We start from the raw sequence: 11,849 nt of genomic DNA on the forward strand, positions 1-11,849 counted from the left end.
AAATAGGGGAAAAATTATTTGAGGAAAAATAAAGTGCCGATCAAGAATTAAACCCTGGACCGCAGCGTGATAAGCAGTGGCTTTGCCTCCCGATATTGCGAAAACGTGCCAGTTAATTTTTCGAATTATTATATTGACCACTGTCTCAAAACTGCTAAGGTTTTTGATGCGTTACTTTTGTGGATTTCGGCAGTTTACTTATACTATTGTCAAAATTCTTGTCTTATAACGTATACAACGCCTATAGCGTTATATACGTTGAGGTAATATTACCTAGAGGTAATATAACCTACTCTAGAAGAAATTGATAATGTTAATTGTGCAGGCGTGCAGGTGCAGACGACGAGATGCGATTCATATAGAAACGCGCAATCAACGCAATACCGAACGTCATAGCGCCATCCAGCTCAGGCTCCCGCGAACGCACCCTTTGTGAATAAATGTACGGAATTCACTTTGTCTATACCTAACTGCTGCGTGTATATTATTCTTCTAGCATCATTTTTTGAAAAGCTTTAGCGTTACAAAATGAGAGGCAGCAATACGGCAGCGCATTTGCGGTTGTCACGTTTTACAGCAAAGCTTTGAAGGGCACAGTCTTCATTGGTCGCGTCCGGTTGTAGAAAAACACTCTCATTGGCCGTATGCTTTATGTGCGAGTGCGAGCGCGCGAGGGACGCACGCGTTCACGGGGAGCGAACGCACGGCGCAAAGCAAACGCCACTTCTTCGGTCGCGCAAAAGGCTGGGGGGGGGGGGGGGGGGGCGGAGAGATGGAGGGGATGCGATCTTTAGCTGCGGCACCAAATGCGTATTTTGCGAACGGGCCCAAGAGGAACTGGCGACTCAATCTCCCATGCGAAAGGAAGAAAGCTAGGGAGCCTGCATGCAACGCCATTTTAAAACGGCGTTGCATATAGGCTCCCTGAAGAAAGCGGGAAGGCCGCTCGGGAGGGAGGGGGTGCGGCTTCTACTCTGCCAGCAACTACGTACTTGTATTTTGCGCGGCGGCGGGCTGTCGCGCGCACCGTATCTTGAAAGCGATCTGCAACACGGCTGCTACCTTTGTACGCTTTGTGCTTTTGCCGCTCAGTTTCCGTTGAAGCGATAGACCACATAAACTTTCGCTCGCTGCTGCTGGCGCGCTTGCTCAATCCAGTGTTTTGACAGCGTTTGTCTGCGGTCACACAATCAACGCGCAAAACTGTTGTCGACGGCGGCGGCGTTTGGCCCGCGTTCGCACTGAACGCTCGCGGTGTTGGTGACGTGTTTATTCGGAAGGTGCCAACCTTTGCCGGAAACCCTATGGCGGGTACTAAATAAATGAAAATGACCGGATCATACATATTTCTCATTCTTTAATAGGTCACATTACCAATTACAGCATCACTTCTTAATAGCCTTAATTGGAAATACATAATTCCCACCATAGTACATATTCGCTGGTCTTCCATTCCACCCTAGTGGTATGGCTTGCAGTTTTTTTTTTTTCGTCTAGATTTTTCTATAGACTTAGGTAATCTAACTGTGTCGCCCGCCTTCCATCGCGCTAGAACTGATTGCCGTCGAAAAGCGCTACAGGACGTACTCTTCCCTCTTGGCTGTGCAAGTTCTATGCTCGCACATATGACGACGGGATGGTATGGGTGTGTAACAGTATTTCCAGGTCCGATGAGGTGGCGTAGCCAAAAGCTAGAGAAGTTATAGCCCAAATGTAGCCAAACAGAAAAAAGGGGGTCATTTCGCGCACGCACGCACGCTCAGCCTCACGGCCGGCTCAGCCAACTCAAACACAGCCTTCGAGATTTGCTTCTACCCGATCAGAGCCACCTCTGCAGCGTGGATTAGGGCGCAAACTTATAGCCCAAACACAGCCAAGTCGCAGATCTTCAGTAGCCCAAATATAGCCACATAGCCAACTCATCCAAGTCGACGCCAAAAAATTTTTGCCGTAGCCCAATTTGGCTATATATAGCCAAACCTGGCAACACTGGTGTGTAATCAGCAGCTCTGTACGTATTTTAGGCAGTGTATATTGAGGGCAGGGAGAAGCTTCGCGGAATGTGGTTCTAGAAGAGTGTTCTCCTTATGCCACCCTTTCTGCGATATCTTTAAGGCGACAAACTTATTCGTTTGAGCTTACATCCGACGTAGCTTTAGACACTTCCTAGTCTTAAACAGCATATTAGCGTTGTTACCTCTCAACCTAGACAAAGGCATTCCTTGGATGTTCCCACGAGGTGGTCCATTCATCAGCGCGCGTACCGACAGTGACCTGGCGTGTCATAGACTTGACGCGTTAACAAAGGAGCTCGCGTCGAGGCAACAACCGTGGTGGTTGTTGCCTCGACGCGAGCTGGATACGTTATTTACGTGAAGATCACATTATCTAATCTTGATCCTGACAAGAGGGCTATCACGCAGAGTCCGCTAATTGATGAAAGGGGACATCGTCGAACAACACCATGGGAACAGCAGCGAGCTTCGTTTCCCAGGTGCATGGCCACGCATATTCAAGATGTGGGGGCCGGGGTGCGACATTGGGGGTGGGCCGGGCGGGAAGGTGCGTCAACAAGGGAGGGATGTTGCGACCTATTCAACGATTGCGATTGGCCGAGCTACCATCATCAGATTCCCCAGTCCAGGGTCCTAGGGAAGACGACGGTATTAAAAGCAGGGACGTGTTGTGCTGTGAGTACGGCTCTGACGTGTCCTGATGTGAACTCAATCATTTAATATGCTCCTGATGGAATGGGCTTCCGCAGAAGGGTCATGTGTAAATAATGTAAATAAACCCGTTTTCCTTCATTCCTACTACTTGACATAGTCATCAATGGGTTTGGTAGACTCCTGGCCCAAACGCCACCTCGAGCCGCAGCAGCGTCTTTTTTAACAACCGTAGGACACTGTTCATGCAATTTACGTAATGTTAGGTCTTGCTCTGTAAAATATTTTTGAGTAATTCTGAGCGCCTGCTTCTAGCGACTCCATGACTTTTTCTTGTTTCATGGTCTCAAAAACACCATAAACGAGGAACTTCTAATCCAGTGGACCATAAAATACTTGCTAATGCATGACTACGTCAACTCTCAACAACTCACCCGTACCGCATCCCAAGCGTGCATTCACTTCGACAGATCTTTTAGTGATGTTTGCTTCAGTAACCACCTGTACGTTGCTGGGGATGTCTAACAGAGAAATAAACGAGGATAATTCATTAAATTTTCCGCGTAACTTTCAAACTTCAATATTTCTTTTTCCGCATAAAAGTTCACCTTTTGAGCATAATGAAAAGGTGTTGAGGGCTACAGTATAATTCTTGTCGTCCAAATACGAATTTACTGCAAAGGCTCCTTTCCTACCAAATGCCGAGGAAGTGAATTGCCTAATTATTTGCAGCTTTAACAATCTCCACGATTTTCACAAACGACCCACCCATTACTCCTATTTACCATTTCGGAGCCAAATACAAATCTATATCCCAATTTTTGTTCTAGAGCATGATTGCAGATGGTAAGGTGAATGTTGCAATTATCATCTCAGACGGTATTATGATTCATTAGTTTATGGAAGTTCATTTAGGTTCACGCAATATCACGTATACGTTTCACGTACATTAAGCTATGACCATCAAGCGTCACTTTCTTTGGCAGAAGAGCGACTACAAAAAAAGACAGCTCCATTTCAATTATCGGAGACGAAAAATCTCGAGCAAAACCAATTTCACGATTATAGTGGATGTTAACGCGATTAGCATTCAATAAATGTAGCGACACACGTCATTGGCACTGTTGAAACACGTCATGCTTGAAGCGTGCACTTAAGCAGGCCTCCTCTGTCCTCCACTAAACCATCGTGAAGTCCACCGATGAAAAGTACTTTGCAATGCAGAGTCGGTCTAACGCATTGTCTACCCATGGGAAGTGGTTTGGGTCCTTCATCATTCGGTTCACGTGGCAATAACCAATTCAAAAACGCAGAGTTACATCTTTATTCTTGACTTAAAACTGCGAGACACACCCACGGACGGCTAGATGATTTCGTCACGTAGGATTTCATCCACTTTTATCGTTATGGTTTCTTCTTCTCGAGTCGAACCGTAGTGCACGCTGGGAGTTGTGGTCGAGCGCAATCTCTGGTTATTATGGGATGCTTGGCAAATAGTGTTTGTCGAATCTTTGATGACAACAAAAGAACTCTTTTGAGAAGGCTTTGTTTAAAATACTTTTGAGCGGTTTCTGTTTACGCATGGGAAGGCTTAGATACATGTCATAGGCTGGTTCTGAACTATGTTGGTCGAGATATTTGCGGCAAGTTGGCGTTCACAATTTCCTCTATGTAAGCAATCGTCGGGCCTTTGTTGACGTGCTCGTAGTGCTGGCAAAAGTTTGGCAACTTCACTTTCAGATTTTCTCCGTGTAATCGATCAGTACCAGTTGTGATGCATATTTCACGATCGAGCAGCAGATGTTGGTCGCACTACAATGAGGCCTACTATGTGAGCGGGTGCTTGGGTGCTGACAATAATGCTAGCGCTGGAGGAGGTAGCCTGCTTGCTTGGTCTTCAAGTAGTTGGTAACCGGTTACCGAGGGACCTAACCGACAGTAGTGCTCGGTCCGTTGACAGCATAATGACTTGTATCTTCAGTCATTGACTGCGCCATGTCAGCTTAAGAAGCCCATTCCGAAGATGACGCCCTGTATGTACTGCTGCGGGATTACGAAGCTCGCATGGTAAATCTATATGGTTGTCGACGGTGACTCTAGCAGATTCCCACAAGGGTCATGATGTGTCCTCCAGCTTTCCGTATTGAAGGGCCTTCTCCAGTAGTCTTTACCTTCCTCAACTTCGAAGTGAAGGGACCGCTGATGATTGAGTAGTAGGCTCCTGTATCAACTAGAGTGGTGACATTATGGACACCGATACGGATGTTGAGATTGGTGGTTCTTCGCCTTACATTGCAGTTCGATCTTGGCGTCGGATCATGGCTGCGTCGTGTTGTCCCGATGCTAATGCGTCGCGTCTTGAAGTCTTGCTTAGGCGTGTATTCTTGGCGTCCTGGTTTTGCATGGATGGTAGCATGTTGTTGCACCGTGGTATTCTGTAGCGAAGGATCTTCGGCATTTCGACGTAAAGTAGCTGTGCCTTGAACGGTTGCTGCTTTTTGTTACCGTAATAACAGATAACAGACTGGACATGGGTAGGACCAATGCATGGTCGGCACTGCGGCGAGATGTAGATACTTCGCGAAGGCGAACGCGAAGGTTGTCGAGGCCTTCACTAAGTCGCTGCAGGGTAGTCGGCGGTGTCACTTGGTTGATCACCAAGATGGGGATACGGCTCGTAGAAGCTGAAGCCTCGCAGACACATTTCCCGGTAGGGGCATTAAAGGTTGACGTGGCTCGCTTCTACAAAGTGATAACAGAGTGGGCGGTTGGGGGAAGCGCGCCACACCTTTGTCTTCCTCGGGGCGTTCCGCGGGCTGACAGGCGGATAGGCTTGCCATGGCGGTGGTTGGCAGCGACGGAACTATGGCCTAAGCTGTCCTTCGCGTGGATGTGGAGGAGGAAGCTGACGGCGATCGATGGCAGCTTCAGCCCCCGGCAGGACCTGCAGAGATTCAAGCTGCAGATCGGGAACTCCCAGATTTCCTCTTTCTCAATGTCGTTGATCGAGGACACTTGTGGCTGTTGCGCAGAGCACAGTTTACGCCGTTCTGCGCGCATAACGCGACTGTAGGTTTCTCGAACCTTGTGGGAGCCAAGTGCTTGAACTTCATTAACTTTGTATTTCTGTTGTCTTCTAGATTGCGGTGGCTTTGATCGTGAATTCGGTGACGGTGTTGGGCTGGTGGATAAATAATCCCCCGGAGATACTCGGTTTCACAACCCACATCAGGAAGCGAACTTTCACCTCTTCGGGCATGTCAGGGTCTGCGTGTCACTTCTTATGTGAAGATCGTGATCATCTCATTAGTGAGATGCACATGGCATTTCGGTATCGCTTCGGTCCTCTCTTTGTAGATGATTCTCGTGAAGGTATTCAAGAAGGTGTTACGGAAGAGGTACCACGTTGTCAAGGTGGACTGACAATTGTCCAGCCACACTGTCGCAGATCTCAGGGGCGGTGATGTTTATGAGATGGAGTGGGAGGCCCACGGCGGCGCAGCACACATGATTTAATTGTACAAAAAACAGAAAGAACTGACAGCACTAAACAGACATTAAAATATGCAAAACCCATACAAGCCACATTACAATCCCAAACAAAGCTAACAATAAATTGAACTGTCCTTATTGCCAATTATGCTAGTCCTAGACCTCAATCACCATGACAGTCGGACCACCCTAGCCTCTCTGGCTGCGTCGCTGCACGAAGGGAACGTTCTTACTTTCTGTTGTCAACACGTGTTGGTTCAAAGTCCGGGCTTCCATGGTCGCATCTCTTGCGCGGTCGCTACAACCGACGATCCTGCAGACGTCGTCGCCTGTGTAGCAGCCGGTGTGCCGGTCGTCATCGATGACGTGGCAGCGAGGCTCAGCTGGTTAGGCCTAGTGACGGGTTCAGCCGCCGCTTCCGTCCTGTGCCTTGCTCAAGTGACGACGAGGTGTCCCCGGAGACTGTAATACGTGACGTTATTGGCCTGCCTTCAAAGGGGGTTTGCTGCTAGGGTGCCCTGAACTACCGTGGGGGGCTGCAGCAAGTCCGCGGAGCCTCGCTCGAACGTCGCCGAGCTCGAGTGCCACGCCTCCGAATGCCAGCGTCACGGCCTCCGGAACCAAACACCAGCTGCTCCCGTCGCCAGTGCGCTACTGGGGAGACGACCTTCTTGCACCTGAGCACGCAGACAATGCCAGCTCATCGCTGCTTTGCTCCCGATCACGGCTCGGGTCACGCGCCTCTAGCGCTCGTGCCGTTTCGAACGCTTCGCGCTCCTACCCGTCATCGTCCTTCTTTGCCCGCCTGCCCCTTACTCAAGACACAAGTCCTGGCGGCAACTTACAAGGAGAAGTGTACATGCAGCAGCTTCTCCACTGAAACCCGATCGTTGAGGACAGCAATGCTTTAGTATAACTGAAGCCAGCTTTTTGGGTCTTAAAACGATGATGCAGGAAAAATGGGTGAGTCCCTGGGTTGTTGAAATACGATGGCTGTAGGCATTCAGTGGTACATAATCATAGAAGTTGGCTAGGTCACAATTTTGTTGGTTTCCTCAGGAATAAGTTCCTGCTCCGGGAGCAGATTTTGTAGCCTGTGGCGAGTTCGATGATCTTGGGTGACGTTGGCGTTCTCGTCAGATTTTGGGCATCGTTGGTGCTCGTATGCATTCGAAATACAACACTATTCGCGTCGCGAATAGAATTTGATTATGCAAGATTCGGTGACAACATATAGAACAGGTAGAATCGGTTAAGACGATCTAGAATGTTCCGGTACAACCTATCTGCTAACATTTGTTAGCAGGTGACAGGAAAACGAGAAACACGGACGCGTGTACAAATGGTGTTCGACACGATACTCACTGATCATTTCCGTTTTCTTGTGTGATTGATATTCGTCTATGGCAATTATGTGATGAGCAATAAGGCCGTCCTGTCTCGGAGCGGCATCTTCCTTGAATGTAATCATCTTGCCTCCACCTAACAACCCTGTCTAAATGTAAAACATAAGAAAACGTTGTTGTTATACGCTACAGATATCGCGATATTGATACGCCTTAACGGACGATGTTTCAAATGTGAAGTTTATTTCAGTCTTATAAAGTTTACAAAGTTTGATCATAATTGAACCTATAGCCGTAAAGGTTATGTGAAGATTTTCTTGGAGTGTTTTTGGAAATTGTTCAAGGAGTACAGCCGGCGTAAACATTACTGTGACCGGGCAGATAGTTGCAACTAAAATAAAGATGCAGTCACTCACAGTGGCATTACCAGCGTATTTGCTTCACTCCGTTTGTAGTAACTTAATTGAGACCATTCGTCAAAGATTTCGTATTGAATTTTTCTGGCAGTTGTTATATAAAACCAGTCAGTGCGGTGAGCAATAGAGAATGAGAGAATTTTATTTTGGAACGGCAAAGAATTCGTAGTTAGCTAGCATGTCCTGGCATGCTACTGTGCTTTCCCCCGTTTATCTAAGACACAGATCATGATAATAGTGCAACTTCTGGTGTAGCTTAACCCCATTTGCTACAGTTTGGTTGTATTTCAGAAACTTTGAAATGGCGAGAAACCTGAAGCGCTGAAAGTACCTACACTATGGCAAAACAAGCACGTAATTTTAACTGCGTTTGCAGCAAACCTTATGTCGGATATCACTTCCAGTACACCTCCTTGAAACAAAAAGTAAGAACAACTAAAAAAAAGAGATCTCGAATATCGATATTCAGCGACACTTTGTTAAAACACCATTATTAGTTCTGTCCCTGAATCAAACATACATTAGCAAAATTACCGCAATGTTTCCAACAGGTGCATAAATACAATCATACCTTCTTGAAGTATATATAGAGCGCAATTTGACTAAACTTCTGTAATGTGAATGTTGGGAATTGCAATACCTCAATGTTCTTTTAGATTCTGTTCTCCAGCGGAAGTCTATAGCCGATCTCTATACACCATGGCACCCTTGTGTTATCAATTTCTGTATGAACGCAAGCACTACAATGACCCTTTCTAGCCTAAAGGCGCAAACATTCTAACGAATAAATATTTCATTGTTCTAAACACTCACCACCCGTACTCCTCCTTTGCGTGAAACCAATAGTACAGCGTGATGACGCTGATTTGTGTACACTTTCCCATTTACCTCGCTAATGTTTACCTGAAAAAGATTGGTTCAATGGACCGAAGTCTAAAGGTGCGGAATGAACATGAGGGACGTGTTGAAAATGCATAAACATTTCTAAACTTCCGCTTTTAGTCTTTGTCACAAATCTTCCAAATTGATGATTGCTAAACTATGTATATTCAGCCCATACTTTCCAAAGTAAATATTCCATGAAAAATTGTAACTCTTAACTGAACAATGAAAATTCACGTTATTGAACAGTTATTTCCATCCGCCTATAGTATGCACCTAACTTTACATTATAGTGACTGTAATTGCCATTGAGCAAAACCTGCGTATGACGTAAGTACAGGTTTCGCTGTCAGCCTTTGAGAGTAGAAACCTGCTCGTGCTAAATAAACCTTTATTATGCATTTACTTATAGATGTAATAATTTCGTTCCTAGCTTCCAAAAAATGTAAGACTACCGTTTCGGAAACTTAACTGCTTTGGACAGGCGTTCTTTGAATGCGAGATGCTTGAGCTATTTCGTGAAACCATTTTGTGATAATTAATTATGGTGCTGGCGAAATATTGTAGTGCACTGCCTTATGTCACTGCTTTGAAAATGGTGTAAAATACATTTGATAAAAATATGTACACCGGCCAGCAATATGCTTTTGGTCTGGGAGCGCCAAGTGAAATCCATGTCTGTAGTGTGCACTTTCTAACTAAATTTCTTTCTAGCGTTGAGATTCACAATTGCACATGCACGGTTTTGTGGCAATAGCAAGGCCAATTTTATCGCTTTTATTGAAATTTTGTTGGTGCATTGACCTATATGGCCTAGCGTCAGGAATTACAAGGCCTGAGTCCTATACGCCGAGCCCACAATACCACCAGCGTTTACGAAAGACCGCAGTGATCACGCAGCACTCTCAGCATGAAAGAACGTGTATGCCCTAATATGAGTGTAGACACCAGGTCCGCGTCAAAAAATGGCGTAACAATGCCTTTCAACGAGCACTGATGCACTGCATAAAAATTTGTGGCACGATGAACAATCTCTGAATACAGGGAGAACTGTATTCGCAGGCAGGATTTAACATTATAAAAGAGTTCTGTATGAAGGACTGAATCTCACCTCTGTTTCTTCAGTTGAATCTCTTCCGTAAGTAACTATTCTGAATGTGTTAGCAAACGAGGATGATTCCTGTAAGCTTAGAGTAATAGCAGTGTCAATTAAAAGCGTAATAGTACCTTCGAATATGTTCTCATCAATCACTGTTGGAAATATTTCACCCGGTCTTACTGGCCCTGTAATTTCAGAGTGCATAATAAGCTAAAGAGAGCATGCTTGAGTTTGCAGGCTTCACGCAAGCTTCCTGCAATTTTAAGTTAGGATGCGATTAAATTTAGAATGCACTTTCTGAAACACGACTCCGATAACGTAGCGTGTTGTAATTTCTAAACATCTCTGTGCCGCATGTTGGTGTATAAAGTTCAGCTGGTCTGATAGCTAAATGCACAAAAATCTTGGTACACGACTGAGCGTACGTGGCCTTCGTTAGCATTTTTCTTTCTTTTTCGCCGTTATTAATCTTTTCAAGTAGTATGTTGCGTATATGTTAGAAGAAATTCACTGGAATGCTACGAGTGTGAAACGAGAAGGTTTAAGTGTTAGCTGCGGAGCGGGCTAGGCGTTGGGCCAGGCCGGAATCTTTCGGCCTCGGTGTGGGTACAGGCCAGGTTTATTTAAAATTACCGAGCGGGGCGCAGGCAAGGAAACGCGTGGTACTTTCGAGCTCAGGTCGGGCCCAGGCTGGAAAAACCGGCCCGTGCTCTGACTTCCCGAAAAGAGCAGGCTAGTTTCCTAGCAGCCCGCGAGATGGCGCCACTTTGCCATTCTCCGAGCTTTGTGCTCTGACGGTCTGCTGTAATGACGCAGTTTCGCGATATGGATTCTTTTGTGCGTCGTATTAGCCTAGGACGCCTGGTCGTCGGAAACTGCTTCGCTCGCAACGGCGCAAATGATAATGCTGCTTCGTGAAAGTCGACGTTGCTGCAGCATGGCAGCAACGTCGACTGCGGAATGTCATGAACATGACCGTGTTGGACCAGCGAGACACATACCAGCAGGACGCACAACGTATTCGCGCGTGCCGGGCGTGCACAGGAACTGTGCTTCGCGGTTTCGCACGTGATGCTGAGTGTGTCACCAGTTACCGGGCTGCAAATGACATTACAAAGACGAACCATAGGCTCCTACCTTAAGCGAAGCCACTCGGCAACAAGATTTCCTGCCTCATTTATGGTATTTTGTGCATAATATGGTATTTCGTGTATCTTAAAACCTGGTATGATACCGTGATATGTACTCTTCATGTACTCTCAGCGTTTGTCAATAAAACACGCGACGATTGTTTTGTCGCTAAGCGTCAGCGTAACCAAGCGAACGCGGAGCACATCGGGGGATGAATACAAGCAATGAGAGCGCAAGGAAGTTAGCGGAGGAGGTGGAGGCAGCGGAAGCATCAGGCGGAAAGCGTGGGAGGAGGGTATAGCAAAAGCGTGAGAAGAAGAGCTTAGTGCCGCGCAAGACGCGCACTGCGGCGACGACGGCTACAAGATGTCGCCAGAGTAGCGCGCGTCATCTGGGAGGTGTGTATTCGGCGGCGGCTTCGGTGACTAGTGCTCACGCGTCATCCATGCACTAATTCCCACCATCTTGCGATTATCGAGCCAGTCGTGCCACGCTTCGCTCAGTTTGCAGTAAGGTAGAAACGCGTAATTTCCCAAGCGCAAATATTTCATACGTCTTATCCTTGGGACATATTACGTCTACTGAAAGCAGCAATGCAGATTTAAAGACTTAAAATCAATGGGGCAGTACTTGCTTGCTTCTGATGACAGATGTTCAATAGCTATACAGAAAATTCAGAACGACGCGATAGTGCACATTTGGCGTGGCCGTACTTGGCGAGGATTTAACATTTAAAAAAGCAAATGTAGAGCAAGTGTACAGATTACGTTTGCTGCACGAAACAAATTGTCCGCGCCCGCCGATATATCGCGAAATA

This window comes from Dermacentor silvarum, chromosome 9 (genome assembly GCF_013339745.2).
Source record: "Dermacentor silvarum isolate Dsil-2018 chromosome 9, BIME_Dsil_1.4, whole genome shotgun sequence".
NCBI classification, from domain to species: Eukaryota; Metazoa; Arthropoda; class Arachnida; order Ixodida; family Ixodidae; genus Dermacentor; species Dermacentor silvarum.